Here is a 19862-nt window from a genome sequence, read left to right as displayed (position 1 = left end):
AATCTTAGATTTCTTGCTCTAACCTGATTTTCACTCATTTCTAACTTATAATGAATATTCAAAGAATCTTTTGTAGATGCAACCATAGATGTCTGTAAATTATTTATCTGTTTTCCTAAAGAGAGTGTTCATTTATCTGGATTCCCAATGTTAGCATCTACATTTCCCAATTTATCAACCAATTCATGGGAAAAGATCTGAACTTGATTAGTAACTTTCCTCAACATTGCCTCCATCTGCATTTTAAGAGTCCATAAATCTTTTAAGGTAACTTCCTCTGGGTTTTCTTCCGACCCCTCTGGCTGACTAATTGTTCCAGGAAAAACTTGTGGCATCTGAGTAAATACAATCTCCGCAGCCTGTTGGGGATCAGAGGCTTCAAAAGAAGCCACTTGCGAGCCCGTAGGTTCCAAGTCCCTGGGAAGATCAGGAGGGAGGGGAGGGGTACGCTCTAGAAAACTCAGGGAAGCCCCTGAAAAAGAATCAGATTTATCTGTTGACCTTAATGTACCTGGTAGTATCAGATGTTTATCCATAGGTCCAGCAATAACGGGAGTTGAGACACGAGGTTTCCCTTTACGCTTTCCCATTATCAGTTCATAAAAGCAATCCAAACATGTCAAGATGAGAAATTAAATAAATTAACTAAAAGTCCATTTTGGCTCCAATGACTCTCAAGGGGCATGACCTGCCCTTCAGGGCACACCCCTCCGGCTGCGCGCCTGTGGCCGCGCCATAGGAGGAAGCTCGTTCTTATCTCCCGGGCTACAGGATCCGATGTTATAGGTGTCCTTCTCTGGTGCCTGTTGGCAATAGGCACTATGCTGTCGGGGGAGCACTCCGGAGGAACAGTAAGTGGAAAAATTGTTCAAATAAATCCCTGGTCTCTAGCATCTGCGCCCTCCAGGAGAAGCTTCCTCCGGGTGCACCTCTTAGAAAAGGGAATTTATCAAAGTTTTAGCATATGCTAATGGACTTAGGCTTGGATTCTGTAACCAGTGCCATTGTCGGTAGCTGTCTTAAAAGCGGCCGCCAATCATGTGTCAATCACGTGACAGCGCTAGGTACATAATCGTGCCTCCGGCAAAGATAGGTGCTGGAAATGTAGGCCAGAGATTCCTGGCTTACATTTCCGCCGCCTATGATGGGAATTGCACCTCTGTAGGCACTTTAGATTGCATCAGGCCTCTTCCAGCATTAGCCATGCCCACAGTGGCGTTAGGCAGCCTAAAGTGCATACGGAGGTGTGATTCCTGAAATAGAGAATGACAAGGGGACAAATTTTTCCCCATTTCCGTGGAAACTCATTTTCCTTCCCATCCCCATGAGCTCTTTTCTTTTCCGTGCCCCATTCCTGCAAGCTCTGTCCTCATCTGCACAAGCCTCAAACACTTTAAAATCAGAGCTTACAGGAATGGAGCAGGGATGGGGGAATGGAGCAGGGACAGGGACAGCGATAAAACTCAAGGGGACAGGGTGGGGAAATTGAGTACCTGCAGGGATGAGGACAAATTTGTCCCCGTGTCATTCTCTATCCTGAAACTCAGTTAAAAACCATCATTTCAATTGCTTTTTTTAAATTTATTTTTATTGAGTTTGGGCATATACTGGTGGCTAAAAAAGAAACGACGTCATTTAGAGAATCCAGGTCTTGCATTCTAAATGTTAAGAAACCCATAGGTATAAAGGGTTAGATTCAGTAAATACACTAAAAAATAGGCACTAAAAATTTGGCACTCAATGCTAGTCTCTAATAGGCACTCAAGAATGAGCATCAAATATGGAATTAGTACTGAATGCCAGATTTGTGGACCAGGACTTATGCCTGCTGAAACCAGGTGAAATTCACAGCTCCCAGTTTGGGCACACATCCCTGGTATTTTACTACACTGTGTGTAAATTTTAGGAATGTCCCAACCCAAGTATGCAGCTCCCATGGCTACATCCCATTTTGGTTGCACACAAAGACGTCCCCTCAAAAAACAAACCCGGCATAAACTGACATTTGGACGTTTTTCTCGCAAAAACTTCCAAGCAATGATTTTGGAATCCGGCTTTCTAGATGTCTTGTTAGACTTTTTTTTCTGCTGAACATCCAAAGTTCAAGGGGGCTACAACCCTCAGATGCATAAAAGCCTCCATTTAGGTGCTCTTAGGTTGCATGGTGAGAGCATATTCTCTGAAAGCATCTGGATGCCCAGATTCCATTATAGAATACCAGCATAATCTGGTTCAGGTACGCCTAACATTAATGCACCTACAATTACACGAGCCTTAAAACTGGCATAAGTGGGAGACTATCCAAGGTCCACCCATGTACTATATATGCTCCTTTGCGAATGCATGCTATGCCTGTTGCACACGCCTTTACAGGATAGCATATAGATACCTACTAGAACTTTTAAGGGCAAGTACACTATATAATTATGCTCGTAAATGCTAATATTCTGTAACAGCATAAGATTTGCCGTTCTGGGACAGACTGAAGGTCCATAAAGCAGAGTGTCCTGCTTCCAGTAGAAGCCAATCCAGGTTATAAGTACCTGGTAAGATCCCAAAGAGTAAAACAGATTTTATGTGGCTTATCCTGAACTCTGAATAGTATTCTATAATGGGTATCCAGGCATTGGTACCCTCAGTGATGTGTGGTGAGGGCTTTGGATTAAGTAAACCCCCTGCTCTACAGCCCTGATTTTTAATTTTTTTTGCCTACCTTTTGTTTGATGCAGTTGATTTGTTCAGTAGGCAGCCTGCTGAACCAGTCAAACTTCATCAAACAAAAAATAAACAAACAAAAAAAGCAGGGCTCTTGGGCTGGGGATTCTCCAAACCCTCCTGAAGGCCCTGACTGTACTGATCTGAATTTGATTGGATGAGCAGCATCTGCCTGTTGCCAGTTCAACCAATAAAATTCAGAGCAGTGCCCATAGGGCCTTTAGAGGGTGGGGCAAATCCTCCAAAGGCCCTGGCCACTCGCCACTGGGCACCTGTCATACTGTAGAATAGCATGTAGCACCAGAATCTGCGCTCAACTTTGGGCACAAGGAATTACACCAACTGAAACCTAGTATAAATCCCATCATGCAAATTGGATACAGATCCGCACTCTCTATGACAATGTGCACATTTTAAGGGAATGACCGACCCATGTCCCTCCCATAGCCACACCCCTTTTGCAGATCTGCTTGAAAGCAGTTAGATCTACAAATGGGTGCATAAATGTATTTTCACGCAGCTGTGGAACCAAGGGGTGCAAGGGGATGTCCACCGATGGATCAAAAACTGGCTGGCAGGCAGGAAACAGAGGGTTGGAGTAAAGGGCCACTACTCAGACTGGCTATGGGTCACGAGCGGAGTCCCGCAGGGGTCGGTGATGGGACCGCTCCTGTTCAATATATTTATTAACGACCTGGAGGCGGGAACAAAATGTGAGGTTATTAAATTTGCGGATGACACCAAACTCTGCAGCAGGGTTAGGACTGCGGAAGACTGAGAGGACCTGCAAAGGGACCTAACGATACTGGAAGAGTGGGCAACAAAGTGGCAAATGAGCTTTAACATAGAGAAATGCAAGGTCATGCATGTAGGGAAAAAGAACCCGATGTTCAGCTACAAAATGGGGGGATCACTGCTAGGGGTAAGTAACCTTGAAAGAGACCTGGGGGTGATGGTAGACCCAACATTGAAGGCGTCGACACAATGCGCGACGGCCTCAAGGAAAGCAAACCAAATGTTGGGTATCATTAAGAAGGATATCACGGCCAGGACGAAGGAAGTCATCTTGCCACTGTATCGTGCAATGGTGCGCCCGCATCTGGAGTACTGTGTCCAGTACTGGTCGCCGTACCTCATGAAGGACATGGCAGTACTTGAGGGAGTCCAGAGAAGAGCAACTAAACTGATAAGGGGTATGGAAAAGTTCTCATATGCTGACAGGTTGAAAAAGCTGGGGCTATTCTCCCTGGAAAAGTGGAGACTTAGAGGAGACATGATAGAAACCTTCAAAATCCCGAAGGGCATAGAAAAGATAGACAGGGACAGATTCTTCACACTGTGGGGAACCACAAGTACAAGGGGGCACTTGGAGAAATTAAAAGGGGGCAGGTTTAGAACAAACGCTAGGAAGTTCTTTTTCACCCAGAGGATGGTGGACACATGGAACGCGCTTCCGGAGGCTGTGATAGGCCAGAGCACGTTACAGGGCTTCAAGGCAGGTTTGGATGGGTTCCTGGAGGATAAGGGGATTGAGGGGTACAGATAGGAGTTGAGGTAGGTTATAAGAATAGTCAGGGACCATTGCACAGGTGATGACCCAGCGGAGGCAAATTCTTATGTTCTTATGTTCTTAGATCTGCCATTTTTGCCTTGTTTGGTGCCTTGCATCTGTTATTACATGTCCATATCAAACTGTCCATTGCAACTTCCTGAGTGACTGACCCAACCTCTTGTAATATAATCCAACTTTGAACTGAATAGGTAAAGGCAGAATAGAAATCTGATTAACATTAACATAACATAATATGACACTTAAAGGGAAATTCTATATGTTCTTTCTGGAATTTCTCTCCAAATCTCTTAGAAGTTTGTGTATTTTAAGAAGACATGGCACATTTTTTAAACATGTGTCTGGGTTAAGTTATATCTAGCTGTCAAGATTTGGAAAAGGCAATATGCTGCAAATCCTGCATACCACTTTTCTGCCACTCCTGCCAATAAATCATATAAATGTTTAATTTTTATTTTCAAAGTCCCCCAAATGGGAGCAGCAAAGCTCCTTTACCACGGGACCTCAAGATTTCTGTCATGTGTTGCCCTTAAAGTTTCTGGGGAGTTGAGCGCCTGCATGTAAAATTAATGGTAAAAGAGAGAGAACATATTCCAATATCAGCTATGCAGGATTTCCAGACTCCTCTGCATACCTTATCCTCACTGTTACATAATGAACAAGAAGACTTCATGGTAATATTTCAAAGTTAAGAAAAACAAATTTGCCTTTATCTTTAGGAGCTTGCAATGCCTATTATAGAAGAATTTTCAGTTCAAATATTTTATTGATTTTATAGAAAAAGAGAACGAAAAGTACAATTTGTGAAAAGAAATGATACAATCCAGTCACACGAACATGAATAATAGTCATAAGAATAAATAATAAACAATCCTGAACCAATACAACCAATTGATCAGTATCTAATTTGTTTTACAAAGCTTGGGCCTGGCCATGTCTGGACTTCAGCAATGAATTTTCAGATATATTGGAGCAGCAAAAACACAGCCGGTTAAGTGCAATATTCAGCACTTAGCCGGCTATGGTGAACCATATAAAGATGGGACTGATTTTTATGTGGTTATTTTGATGAGTTAAGTGCTGACTCTGTCCCTGAAGCACTCCCAAGATAGCTGTTTTCAGGTTGGGCGCTAAGCAGACATTTTCAGCGGCATTCTCTGGTAAGATGCCATTGAATATGCCAAATTAGCCCTGGACAGGCAATTTAAATATTGGACCTCGCATGATATTTATTTATTGGAATTTATTTACAGCCTTTATGAATAGATTGACTCAATTTTGTTAACAGCATAACAGTAGTAAAAAGACCAAATATAAACATAAGTACAATGAATGAGGTAAAAATCAAAATCAGTAAATTGAAACGTAATAATAGGACTACCATGAACCAGTTTCAGAAATATACTTATTAACAGCACTGAAATTGCCTGGATGAAGTGAATGCTTCCTGAAGTAGAGGTAGTCTGGAGTTAGACGTAGCCCCTCTGGGAGTAAATTCCAGAGCGTGAGGGCTACTCTTGAAAAGGCTTGCTTAAAATATTGTTATTTTGTGGAGCAATGATCATCTTTATACAGACAATCCTGTCCCACCACATTAAAACTAATCTATTTCAATACTGAAGAGATGATTCTAACAGGTTAAATATCCTATTCGTAATAACTTTCATCAATTGTTTTAGCTCCCTATCAAATGTCAACGCCCAAACACTTCAGCCAAGGGGAGAGTGTGGCACAGTGGTTAAAAGTACAGCCTCAGCATCCTGAGGTTATAGCTTCAAACCTATGCTGCTCCTTGTGACCCTGCACGAGCTACTTAATCCCCCCATTACCCTAGGCACATTAGATAGATTGTAAGTTTCAAGTTTCTTTATTTTTGATATACCGTCTATCAAAACAAATGTCTAGATGGTGTACAATATAAAAAGATTGTAAGGGACAATTAAAATAGGTAAATAAAAGCAATATTTTATCAAATATTAAAAATACTATTCAAATTTGGATTAAAGTACATGAGACGGAAGGAGAGTAGGGGAGGGAAAGGTTTAAAATACATCAAAGTAAAATTAATACAAAAGGGACGGTAAACGGGGAGTGGCAAAGACATTAGCAGGGGAGTCATTTCAAAAGAAGTATTAGATGTTTCAAAACTTCACATGAATTAAGGAATTAAGAAGCTGAAGCTGATACTAAAGAATAAAGGCATCTTTAAAGAGGAAAGTTTTAAGTTTTGGCTTTAAATTTTTCAAGCGAGTTCTCTAATCGAACATCTAATGGGAGGGCATTCCATAGAGAGGGGGCAGTAACTGAAAAGATGGATTTGCGAGTAGTATCGTAAAATAGTTCCCATATTGATGGTATGGAGAGTAAATTTTGATTATTTGATCGGAGGGTCCTAGATGACGAATAAGCCCAGAAGACAGACAGGGAAAAATGCTTGAGTGCCTAAATAAATTCATGTAAACTGTTCTGAGCTCCCTTAGGAGAACAGTATAGAAAATTGAATAAATAAATAGTTTCTCAAGATGTGATCATATCAGTTACTTCATAATTCCCATTCTTGCCAAGAATTCTGATGTTGTTTCATTTGCTCCTGTTAAAAGTTCTTCTAAGTCAGTTTGCATTCTCTCTATTGTGATGGTCTACCAACTCCTGAGAACACACTGGGCTCTTTGTATTAAAGTGCGCTAGCGTTTTTAGCGCATGCAGCAGATTAGCATGTGCTAACCCCACATTACGCGGCTAGAACTAACGCCAGCTCAATGCTGTCATTAGTGTCTAGCGCGTACGGCATTGTAGCGTGCACTATTCCGCACGTTAATGCCCTAACGCAGCTTAGTAAAAGGAGCCCTCAATCTGTGCAAGTTTCCCTTCCAAAAGAATTGTCCACTGTGGGCAAAGGATAGTTCTGGCATGAGAGTCTCCAACTCTGGTTTTATGCTGTGCATTGTTTCCAATTGTAGCTTGATAATGTCTTTCTATAGAACTCCTCTCGTATGAGGAAAGACTAAAGAGGTTAGGGCTCTTCAGCTTGGAAAAGAGACGGCTGAGGGAAGATATGATTGAAGTCTACAAAATCCTGAGTGGTGTAGAACGGTTACAAGTGGATTAATTTTTTACTTCATCAAGATTTACATAGACTAGGGGACACTCAATGAAGTTACAGAGTAATAATTTTAAAGCTAATAGGAATAAATATTTTTTCACTCAGAGAATAGTTAAGCTCTGGAATGCATTGACAGAGGATGTGGTAAGAGTGGTTAATGTAGCTGGTTTAAAAAATGTTTGGTCAAGTTCCTGGAGGAAAGGTCAATAGTCTGCTGTTGAGATTTACATGGGGGAAGCCACTGCTTTGCCCTGGATCGGTAGCATGGAATGTTGCTACTATCTGGGTTGTGACTTGGATTGACCTCCGGTAAGATGGAATACTGGCTAGACGGACCATTGGTCTAACCCAGTAAGGCTGTTCTTATGTAAAGTAAGAACTTCTTCTAGCACCAAATTGTTAGCAATAATTTGACCATGTGTTGGCACCGTTTTTTCTGGGGTTGGTGATTTTAGCAGTAGCTATAGTAAGGACTTATTCTGAGCTATACAGACAAAAATAAGGGGATTCAGGTGTGACAACCCAACAAATATTGCATGGATGTTATCGGAGCTGCAGACCTACACCATCATTTTGGGTTGTGTTCCAGAGCAACTCCAATTCAGCCATTGTTTAAACACTGCTACACTAACTAAGCATCTGAGGGAAGTAGAACAGCAGTGGGCAAAACGAAAAAAGAGATTGGTTTTCTCTATTGCAAAAAAAAGATTTATTTATTTTTTTAAGTGTGAGAAAAATGGGGACACTATAGTTTTTGAAAGAAGACCTAATAAGATAAGGAAAATGGGAATAGCCTTCATAAACTACAAGAGATCACAGAAAAGGAAGGCAAGCAATAATATCTGGAAAAGCTAAAATAAAGCTGGGAAAGTAATCAGAAAAGCAAAGATTCAATTTGAAGAAAAAATAGTGAATGCAGTAAAATTGGAATACAAAACTATGGGCTCCTTTTATCAAGCCGCGCTAGCGGGGTTAGCGCTTTGGACATTTCATCACGCGCTAATCCCCGCGGCCGGCTAAATAACTAACACCTGCTCCATGCAGGCATTAGCGGCTAGCGCGGCAGGCGGTTTAACGCGTGGCATTAAACCCCTACCGCAGCTTGATAAAAGGACCCCTATGTGCAGCTGTTGGAGCTCCACTTGTGCATCACCCTTGTGCACATCCCTCTTGGGACTACCAGCAAGTATTTGCAGAATAGCAATAGGCCTTAACTGCTATTAATTAGGTGCTAACAGACAATTCCCAATGTTAGTTGGCACCAATTAAAATGTATGAACACATCTGGGTGCATGCTATTCTATAAGGCTATTCATAAGATAGGAAAATATGATCATGTTACTCCTCTTTTGAAAGAAGCCCATTGGCTACCTGTCACACCGTATAACTTATAAAACACTAATGCTAGTCATTAAAATTAAACTCTCGCGCCTTCCACCTTTTCTGGATAAACTCATTATCCCTCTCTGCTCTTCCCGGACTCTCAGATCAGCAGATCAGAACTGTCTGTCCCCTCCATCAAAGAATTTTATTATACCAGGAAAACTAACTTCTCCAAAGTTGCCCCAACTTTATGGAATGCCTTGCCATCTCAACTCCGCCACGAAAATCTTCTTGACAAATTCAAGATTAAATTAAAAACGTTCTTATTTTAAGATGCATTCCACAGCTTTTTTTTTTTTTTTTTTTTAACATTTTTATTATTTTATTAAATTACAATAGTGTAATACATTTAATTGAAAATAGCAAAATATTATAAAAAATACACTATTTCAAACAAATAATATATAAAATTATAACTATACCCAACCCCTTCCATCAATATTAGCAATACTAAACAACTTTAATATGAAAATTCTACAGCTTCTAAACTTCTCATTCATAACAGTTTACCAACCGCTTTTAAAAACTACCCCATCCCCAATGCTACATCCCCACCCCCTCCCTTTTCTTTATAACTCATATATATTTTTTTAAATAATGTAATTATCAACCCCCCTTTCACTTTTACCCCCACGCTCATGTTTATCTATGTAAAATGTCTTAATGTTCACTCTCCCCCTCCTATAATTATTATTTTAATCTTTTATTCTATTTTAGCACTGTAAACCGGCTAGATATTTGTCGATGGTTGGTATATTAAAAATAATAAAACTTGAAACTTGAAAAGAGGGTGTTCTAAAAAGTTGCAAGCATAGTTATAGAATACAGCCTAAGTCAGGCTCATATTCAGACTGCAGGAGGTCACCGGCAATCTGTGGTTCGTGGCAATACTGAAATTTCAGTGCCAGTACCATATCTGGCCACTGGTGTTGAGTTCCCAGCCTATTTTTGGGCTGGCCGAGACATAGCTGTTTCGGCAGTCATAGAGTTCCTATGAATGTCAGAACAGCGCAGAGCATTCAGCGTTATTGTTGGCGCTAAAAAACTCTTGTGCGGTTTTGTAAAAGGGGCCTAAGTTAGGCACCCTTTATAGAATCAGCCCCATTTTGTGTAATGTCTGCTGCGGGCACTGAACCCAGCTACTTAATGCTGGCATTTTTTTTTTTTAAACAGGCAGGCGCATGCCCAGTTAATTCAATATTCAGAGCTAACATGCCATGCATTAGTGCCTAAAGATAGGACAGCTAATTATGTGGTCCTATTTCTGTATCAGCATTGGCTGGTTAGCTAATGCACTTTGACGCTAACCAGTCATTTTCTGTGAAGAAAACCAGTTAAGGGCCATTGAAAATGACCAGATAGTTGCCAATAAGGAGTCCTTTTATTAAGGTGCACTAATTTAGGGCGTGCTAAAGATTAGCATGTGCTAAATGCTAAAGCATCCATTATATCCTATGCGCATCTTAGCATTTAGCACACGCTAAATCGGTTAGCGCATCTTGATAAAAAGACCCCTAAATGAATTAACCAGTCGGCAGTCAATCCTAGCTGGTTAACTCGCTTTGAATATTGGGCCTGGAGGATTCCTGTGCAGCTTAAAAGCGAATTCAACTTCCATGCTTTGTTGAATAGCAAACGAATTTTCTCTGCAATATTTCCATTCAGACACTTTTGGCCTCTTTTATAAATAATAATAATAATTTTATTCTTATATACCGCCATACCCAGCGAGTTCTAGGCGGTTCACATTAATTAGGCTAGGCTCCGCATTGACATGCAGATTTACAACAAATTTAGTCGAACTTGGCAGAGGAAGAAGGAAAAGGGAAGAAGAGGGTAGAAGAGAGGGGGGAAAGAAGCGATCGTGAGGGAGGAGATAAGCCTCGCGAAGGGCCAGGTGATTGCCGGGAGGGGACGGTTAAGGGTCTTGTTTGCTGAATAGGTGCGCTAACAACCCCGAAGCCCATAGAGATTTAAAGGGCTTTGGGGCTGTTCCCGTGCGGCTTTGTAAAAGAGGCCGTTTATTTGAGGTGCAGGATAAATACACACCTTGCTTTTTCTCATGTCTTGCTCTGGACTCCTCTTCCTCTGCACTTGCTCAACTTATTCAGTTTTCCCTCATCTCCCTGCAATTCTGTTTATGTTCTCCTGGGCTCTCTTGAACCTTCACATGTTATCAAGTATATTTAATTAACAAACACAACATATCAAAGATGATCAAATGAGAAATTTATAAGTGCTATTGCAAGCAATAGCTTCGTGCTCTGAGTGATATTTCCAGTGATGTACTAATGTGTGCCAAAATCATTCTTTGCATTTTTTTCAGCTCAAAAGCTTTATTGAGACCCAGCAGCAACGCTAACATTCCCTGTTTCTTTTTACCTGTAAGTCAGTGATGGCACAGAATAATTGTAATGCACCTTGCTGTATCCAGTATTTAAATGAAATTTCCTTTGAATCTATAAAGAATATCAAGCGTTCTGTCATTCTTTCTACAAACGCCATATATATTTTTTTTCTGCTCAGCAGTTTAAAAATATAGATTTAATGATTGGATGTTATATAGATCTCTCTCTAGCCAGAAGTCAGTCTTGTAAAAGTTATGCAGTGTTGGAATTAATTATTTTCATATGTTTGCAACCAACTGTGACAAGTTTCTCTTAATAGCTTAGGAAATATGGTAATACATTTTTATTTATTTATTTTCTACATCTCTATTCTGTACTTTCCAAAGTTCTAGGCAGATTATAATAGATATACACAGCATTAATGCTGGGTTTTACTAAACCGCGGAAGAGTTTCTTACTGTGAGCCAGTGAGGTAAATGCTCCGACACTCGTAGGAATAAGAACATAAGAATTGACATGCTGGGACAGACTGAAGGTCCATCAGACCCAGTACCCTGTTTCCAACAGTGGACAACCCAGGTCTCAAGTACCTAGCTAGATCCCAAGTAGTAAAACAGATTTTATGCTGCTTATCCTTTTTTTTCCTTTTTTGTCAGGCAGGGAGCCCGTGGTTTTAACCCGCGTTAACCCACGGGCTAAAACCACGGGCTCACAGTGCGGGGAAGGGCAGGAGAGATTCGGGGCAACAGACAGCAGGGCCGGCAGAGAGCAAGGCTTTCAATGGAGCTGGAGAGTCAAAAAGACATTTTCGACTGGTCCACAGCAGTCGAACTTTGGATTGATCGGCCAGCCCAGTCGGATCGGGAAATTTGTTTAGTGAATCACATCCCTACCTACTTTGCCTGCAGTTCCCCTCATTTGCATGCACGGATTGGAAGCGGATCGCAGGAGAGTAATCGGGACGGGATGGCTAAGGGGTTGCAAACCGATCGGTACACGATCGGTTTGCATAGTGAATCTAGCCCTTTGTTTGTTAACAACATTCAATAACATGGGATTATGTCATTGACATTTTCTGTGATGTTGCAAATGACAGCCCATCTCTATTCACTACAGAGACTATTTTGTGTGCATTTTAACGGGCACACAAAATAGTGCATTTATGATCAAAAGTTGTTTGGATGGTAATTTATAAGTTTTAGCATAGCTTTTAGTGAATTAACCCCTATCTGAACATTAGAACAATCAGAAAAGGATGGCCACTTCTGAACTGCACAGATTAAAATCACATTTTTATTCTTTTGAAGTGTAACCAATTCATTCATGAGGTGGGGGGGGGGGGGGGACACTGAACAATGTCAGAGGGTTTGGGGGATTTTAACTCTTTCTGGCTTTTGTCAACTTCTGTGTTTGATCTATGAAAGGAAAATGCGATATAGAACACATGGTCTCTGTCAGTCCCTTCCTCTACTGTCTTCTGCCTCCAGATAGAATGATCCCTCTAACACTACAACAGCAAACCTGAGAAGAGGCACTTATCTTTTTTCATCAGTCACGACCACACAGGCTCAGACAATTTTGGATGAACAGTGTGAAAAACTGAGCACAAGGCACTTACATCTAGCAGTTTGGGTAGCACTTTTAGGATTATTGCCCTCTTATCTGGTTTCCTATTTGAAACTGTCTTATTCAAAATGTACCAGAAACTCAGGTATGTTCATCTTCCCTAACCCAAAGGTCCAGCCGTTACAAGACTTTTTGGACTCTGGAATATCAGGCTGGGAAGATGAACTCCTGGTTAAATCCATTGATGACCCAAACCTACTCTTACTTTACATTTAGGAAATCATTAAAAACTCACTTATTTTGATAAACAAGAATGTTGATTTTATATTCATGATAAGGTGTTTTATCTTTTTTATAATTTTTTTTATCTTATGTTTTAATTGATAATAATAGTTTGTATTTTAACCAATGTCATATCTGATTGATGTATGTAGCAGAATTATTATGAAATTGTTATGAAATTGTACTTTTCGCTGAAATGATTCAGTTTTTTATGCCGCAGTTGTGAACCTCCCAGAACTGCTGGTTGGGCGGTATATAAGAAAATAAATTACTGTTGTTATTATTATTATTATTATTAAAAAGTAGTGGCTTTTAAAATATTATTTTTATTTTTGCAACAATGACTTGTTTTAATGCCATCTACTCGAGCTTCGCTCTTTTCTTTATTTGTACAGCATTAGTTTGTTCCAGAATGAGTGCTTTTCTCAGAAACACTCAAAGCAAGTCACACTATACAAAGGTTCTGGATATTTATTTTCACATCTGTACTGCTAGAAGATATTTGTAATTACTGAACAGGAAATGGGTGTATTTTAAATAAATGTTTTATATTGAGGCTTATCGTGTCTTGTGTTCTCTGTCAAGAACAATTACCCCTGTTCCTATCTGCCAAGTTACCCAGTTCCAGCAAGGAGATTTTAGGCCAGGATTAGGGTTGCCAGTTTTCCTCTTTAAAAAAAGAGGACACGTGGCCCTACCCCATTCTGCCCTGCCCCCACACAAACCTTGTTTCTCCTTTCCCCAAGCTCTGGGCTTCGTCTAGAGGGCCTCCGCAGATGTGTGGACATTAACATGATGATATCACACACATGCACACATGCGTGTGATGTCATTATGTCAACATCCGAGCATGCAAGGAGGCCCTCCAGACACAGCCCTGAGCTCAAAGCCTTCCAAAACCCGGACAAACTGCTGACAAATATCTTCATACTTGGGGCCATGACACCAATAACACTTCATGAAATTCATTCTTATCAGAACACCTGTTCAAATACAAATGAAACAAGAAGAGTAGAGCGAGATTCAATTTCTACTAGGGATTTTTCCAAACATTCAGATAAATTGTTCATATCAATAGATTGTAAATTATCAACTTCAGGGGAATTTCCTGACTTCTTTTGTTCAGGTAGATAATAAATCCAATTTATAGAAGGTATTGTTTCTGTAGTAAATGTTAGAATTTCAGTCAGGTATTTTTTAAACGTCACCAGGTGTTAGCCCTACAGATTTAGGGAGATTAAGTAGCCTAAGATTTAGCCTTCTGTTGTAGTTTTCAATTAAATTTTCCTTTGGATATACAATTTATCCTTAACAAGATTCCCTGTTAGATTTTGGAGTGAAGATTTTTCTTTATTTATCTGTTCAAATTTGTTGGTAGTAGGGATATAACTCTGCTGGAGAGGGTGCAGAGGCGAGCGACGAAACTAGTAAAAGGTATGGAGAACTTGAGCTACAAAGAATGCCTCGGAAAACTGGGATTATTCACCCTTGAGAAGAGAAGACTAAGAGGGGATCTGATAGAGACTTTTAAATTGCTAAAGGGAATCGACAAAATGGAGCAAGCTCACTCACCAGCAGAGAGAAAGGATGGTGAGCAAGAAACAGCGTTATTCACATTGGCAAATGTGACCCAGACTCGGACCAGAAGCTGAGAGGGGACACGGCCAGGACAAATGTCAGAAAATTCTGCTTCACACAGCGAGTGGTGAACGCCTGGAACTCTCTCCCGGAAGAGATGGTGAAGGAAACCACCATTCTAAGATTTAAGGAAAAATTGGACGCACATCTTCTTGCTGGACACATTGAGGGATACGAGTGACTAATGTATTTGCCAGGGTATGCCTGGCTGAGCCTTCGCGTGTGCGGATCATTTCTTATGTTCTTATTTCTAATTGACTCCGCTGATACAGTTAAGTCCTCTGTTTTACTCACAACTTTTGAAAATTCTGCCGTCGATTTGGTCACTGCATCTTCTAGCCTTTGTAGCATACTCCCCACACCACTGTTGGGGAGCCTCTTTCTCCTGCTCCCCAACAGTGACCTGACTCTCGGCGCCCTGTTCCAGCTCAGCTCCCTCACCGCGTGACTGCACCAACCTTCTCTGGATTGGAGCCCCTGTGTTGTCGCTGAACTCTGACGTCGGAAACGGTGGAGGTCGGGTAAACGGAAGAGACAGAGATGCCTCTAGCCCAGACACTCCGAGGCTCCTTCCTCCGATATGAAAGCAGGCAGCTCAACTCCGGCTATCGATGGTGAACTAACCATGAAGTGGCCCATTTTCATCTGCCCAGATGATGAGGGATTCAGCCGGACAGAACCTTTATGCTTTATATGACGCATTGTTCAAGGCAGCAGTAATACATTGCCAAATGGGAAAAAAGTAGTCAGGAAAGATGGGGTGCTAATGCTGGCTGCTAAACCGCCGCCATCTTAACCACTCCCCGCCAAATCTTGGCTATTCTGTTATAATAGAAATGTAATTATGTTAACAATGTTGTTTTTGTAAGTGCTTATTAATAGTTTTTGTACTGGGGATAAATTGACCCCAATGGGCCTTGGTGACAAACTTGCCACTCAGCACTACCTAATGATGATAGAGAAAAAACTTTTTGCAATATTTAACTTGTAATAATAACATATGAAAAGTCATAAAAGATAACTGTTGCACAGCAGACACAAAAATGAATGCTGGGGTCATTTTGACCCCATTGGACCTTGCAGGGTTAAGAAATATAGCAATGTTGACCAGTGCTGTTTTGCCCCTGTTTCTTTCTGTTTGGCTCTTATTTCCCAGTCTCTGTTCCAATTTTGTTCAAATACATTTTATTTCTTGCATTTCTCTTTTAAAGATCTATATGTGAAGCAGCTCATTTCCCTCATATCATCTTTGGTTATTCGTGCTATGTTCATACACCTGCTGCTATTATTATGATCCTTGTATGAGGTTCTGACCAGGCTCTACCCAGGAATTAATAGTGAGTTTGGGTAAAAAAAAAACCCTACACTTATGGACCTGCGAAGGAAGCGATGGGGCTGTTGGATGACCATGGAATAAAGGGAGTGCTAAAGGAGAACAAAGCCTTCGCCGACAAACTTAACACATTTTTTGCATCTGTATTTACCGAAGAAGATATACATAACATACCAGAAACTGACAGGCTATACGCAGGAAACGAAGATGGGAAACTGACAGGGTTGACGGTCAGTTTAGAAGAGGTATGCAGGCAGATTGATAGGCTTAAAAATGATAAATCCCCGGGACTGGATGGCATCCATCTGAGGGTAATCAAGGAACTGAAAGGGGCTATAGCTGAACTGCTTCAACTAATAGCCAATCTGCTGATCAAATCAGGAAGGATTCCGGAAGACTGGAAAGTGGTGAATGTTATGCCAATCTTCAAGAAAGGTTCGAGGGGAGATCCAGGAAACTACAGACCAGTGAGTCTGACCTCGATCCCGGGCAAGATGATAGAGGTGCTGATAAAGGATCGCATCATTGATCACCTTACGGATACAATCTGATGAGGACCAGCCAGCATGGCTTCAGCAAAGGAAGATCTTGTTTGACGAACTTGCTGCACTTCTTCGAGGGAGTAAACAGGTAGATAGACAAGGGTGACCCAGTCGACATTGTATATCTGGATTTTAAGAAGGCATTCAACAAGGTTCCACATGAATGACTACTTCAAAAAATTGCAAGGAATCGAGGGTGAAGTACTCATGTGGATTAAAAACTGGCTGGCAGATAGGAAACAGAGAGTGGGGGTAAATGGACAATACTTGGACTGGAAAAGCGTCACGAGGGAGTGCTGCAGGGTTCGATGCTTGGACCCGTGCTCTTCAACATATTTATAAATGACCTGGAAATTGGTACGATGAGTGAGGTGATTAAATTTGCAGACGATACAAAGTTATTCAGAGTAGTGAAGACGCAGAAGGATTGCGAAGACCTGCAACGGGACATAAACACGCTCGAGAAATGGGCTGCAACATGGCAAATGAGGTTTAACATGGATAAGTGTAAGGTGATGCATGACGGTAACAAAAATCTTATACACAAATACAGGATGTCTGGTGCAGTACTTGGAGAGACCCCCCAGGAAAGAGACTTGGGAGTACTGGTCGACAAGTCAATGAAGCCGTGCCTGCAATGCGCAGCAGCAGCAAAAAGGGTGAACAGAATGCTAGGAATGATTAAGAAGAGGATCACAAATAGATCGGAGAAGGTTATCATGCCGCTGTACCGGGCCATGGTACACCCTCACCTGGAATACTGCGTCAAGCAATGGTCACCGTACATGAAGAAGGACACAGTACTACTCGAAAGGGATCAGAGAAGAGCGACTAAAATGGTTAAGGGGTTGGAAGAGTTGCCGTACAGTGAGAGATTACAGAAACTTGAAAAGAGGAAACTGAGAGGGGACATGATTGAATCATTCAAGATAATGAAGGGAATAGACTTAGTAGATAAAGACAATTTGCTCACCCTCTCCAAGGTAGAGAGAACGAGAGGGCACTCTCTAAAGTTAAAAGGGGATAGATTCCGTACAAACGTAAGGAAGTTCTTCTTCACCCAGAGAGTGGTAGAAAACTGGAACGCTCCAGGGAATCAAGACAAAGTTAGACAAGTTCCTGCTGAACCAGAATGTATGCAGGTAAGATTAGTCTCAGTTAGGGCACTGGTCTTTGACCTAAGGGCCGCCGGGTGAGCGGACTGCTGGGTACGATGGACCACTGGTCTGACCCAGCAGCGGCAATTCTTATGTTCTTATGTTTAACACTTCCTCAAGGATGAAGTACAATTCAGAACAAAAGTCAGGATCTTACACATCCCAATTTGCTTATCTCCCCAGTGAAAAGTATTTAAAATAAATTAGTATAATAGGATTTTTACTGATGCATACTCTTAAAGTCTCTCTCTCTCTCTCTCTCTCTCTCTCTCTCTCTCTCTCTCTCTCTCTCTCTGGAGTCAGTGTTTCCTGTCCAGCTTTGCTATTAAGTGTACTCGTAAAGTGTTTTGTATATCTGGTAGCACTATAGACATGATAAAAACAGTTAAGATTGTGAGCCTACCGGAACAGATAGGGAAAACACTGAAGAATATCTGATTACTATTCAATGTATTGCAAACCGCTTTGAGTGAATCTCTTCATGAAAAAAAGCAGTTAGTAAAGCCAAATAAATAAATAAAAATAGCAAATGTTTTCAAATCCATCCAGGTCATCACAATTGCTTTCTGTCTAATGTGTAGCTTATGTTGCCAGGCAAAACACCTAGCTTTTGATAACAGGTGAAAATGACTGAAAATTTTTAAATACTTTACCGTTTAAGACTTTAAGCATCACTTGGAAAATTGTTAAAAAGAAGTCCTATTGATTTTTTTTTTGACACCAAACAGAAAAGAGCAACATATGAAAGGTAGCCCTGACCTAGATCTAGGGTTGGTTGTTACCTAGCAGGGTTGCCTAGCAATGAATGTTTTGCCTGAAAAGAGTCTAGAGATTGAGTTAGGTTTCCAGCTAGGCAAAGACTGATTAGAATGTCAATGAGGCTACCTCTGTCCAGCCCAGATTCAAACCTCGTCCATCTGCATTTAAGCAGTTTGTCTTGATATAAAAACTGTTTTGGAACCTGTGTTTGTGAAATGGCTCAGGCTGGAGCTCTACTTGACACCAGGAAGATGGATTATTGACCGTGCAAGTGGAGATCTCAGCTGGGTATAAGATTTCCTCAGTGGAGGTTATTTCCTACAGTAGCACTAAAAATAAGCACTGCTGTATAAAGCACAGACTTGAGGCAGCATTTAAACCTACCTTGGTGGTACACACATTCTCCCAGATTCTATATATGATGCCCAAATTTGCGCACCCGGCTTTTAGACACACTTCTAAGATGCCTGTGCAAATAAATTAAATAATGACCTCCGAACCATTTATAATCAGGTGCTAACAACCAATTATTGATGTGATTTGGCACTTATTAAAATCTGTGCGCACATCTGGATGAATGTTATTCTGTAAGGCATGATGCCTAACTCCCATGTATTTATCTAAAAAGGGTGCATGGTCATCGGCATGTTGGGGGACATTCTGAAAAATTGCACATGGAATTACAGAATACTGCCTAACCATACATAACTTTGGAACAAACATTTACACCAGATTTCAGCAGGAGTAAGTCTGACACCCAAAAGAGGTCGCTCAACAGTTTTTAATTTAATACATTTACGGCCTCTTTTACAAAGCCGCGCTAGCCGCTGCTCTGCGCTAATGGCTCCGAAGCCCATATAGATTTAAAGGGCTTCGGGGCCGTTGTCACGTGGCAGCCACTAGCGTGGCTTTGTAAAAGAGGCCGTTAATGCAGGTACCAAATTTATATTAATTTTCCATTGAAAATTGGATTGTGAGCAAATGCACATGGAAAGAAGTTAAAATAATATACATACTGTGTTACTTATAACTAAAAATAGGCTTGTTGGCCTAATGATTTATTATGCATTGTTCAATATTCAGTGATGATTGCTAACTAATGTCATTATTCCACAGTAAATATAAAATGATTGTTATGTGCAAATGCTGAATGGTAGTCCTCCATTCAGTCAGTATTCATCAGTGTGGTTTTGGAGCAAATTGGATAGGTCTTTCTGTGCTGAGCAACAAGGCGAAGGAGGAGCTGCTTCTGTTCCTTATTCTTTGTGACACTTGAATTATACTGCTGCGTTAAGACAATTGATCTTTCAGCGGAGTTGTTGACTTCTATCATTGATGATTCTGACTGCTTCAAATGCTGGTATTTTGGATCATCTCTCCAGTTTACGGGATCTGTAACCAGAAATTGTTAAGTCTTTTCTTGTCCATTCATGTCAAGAACACCAAAGAAGACATAAGTTCTGTTT

Source organism: Geotrypetes seraphini, chromosome 5 (genome assembly GCF_902459505.1).
Source record: "Geotrypetes seraphini chromosome 5, aGeoSer1.1, whole genome shotgun sequence".
NCBI classification, from domain to species: domain Eukaryota; kingdom Metazoa; phylum Chordata; class Amphibia; order Gymnophiona; family Dermophiidae; genus Geotrypetes; species Geotrypetes seraphini.
This window is presented reverse-complemented; position numbering follows the sequence as displayed.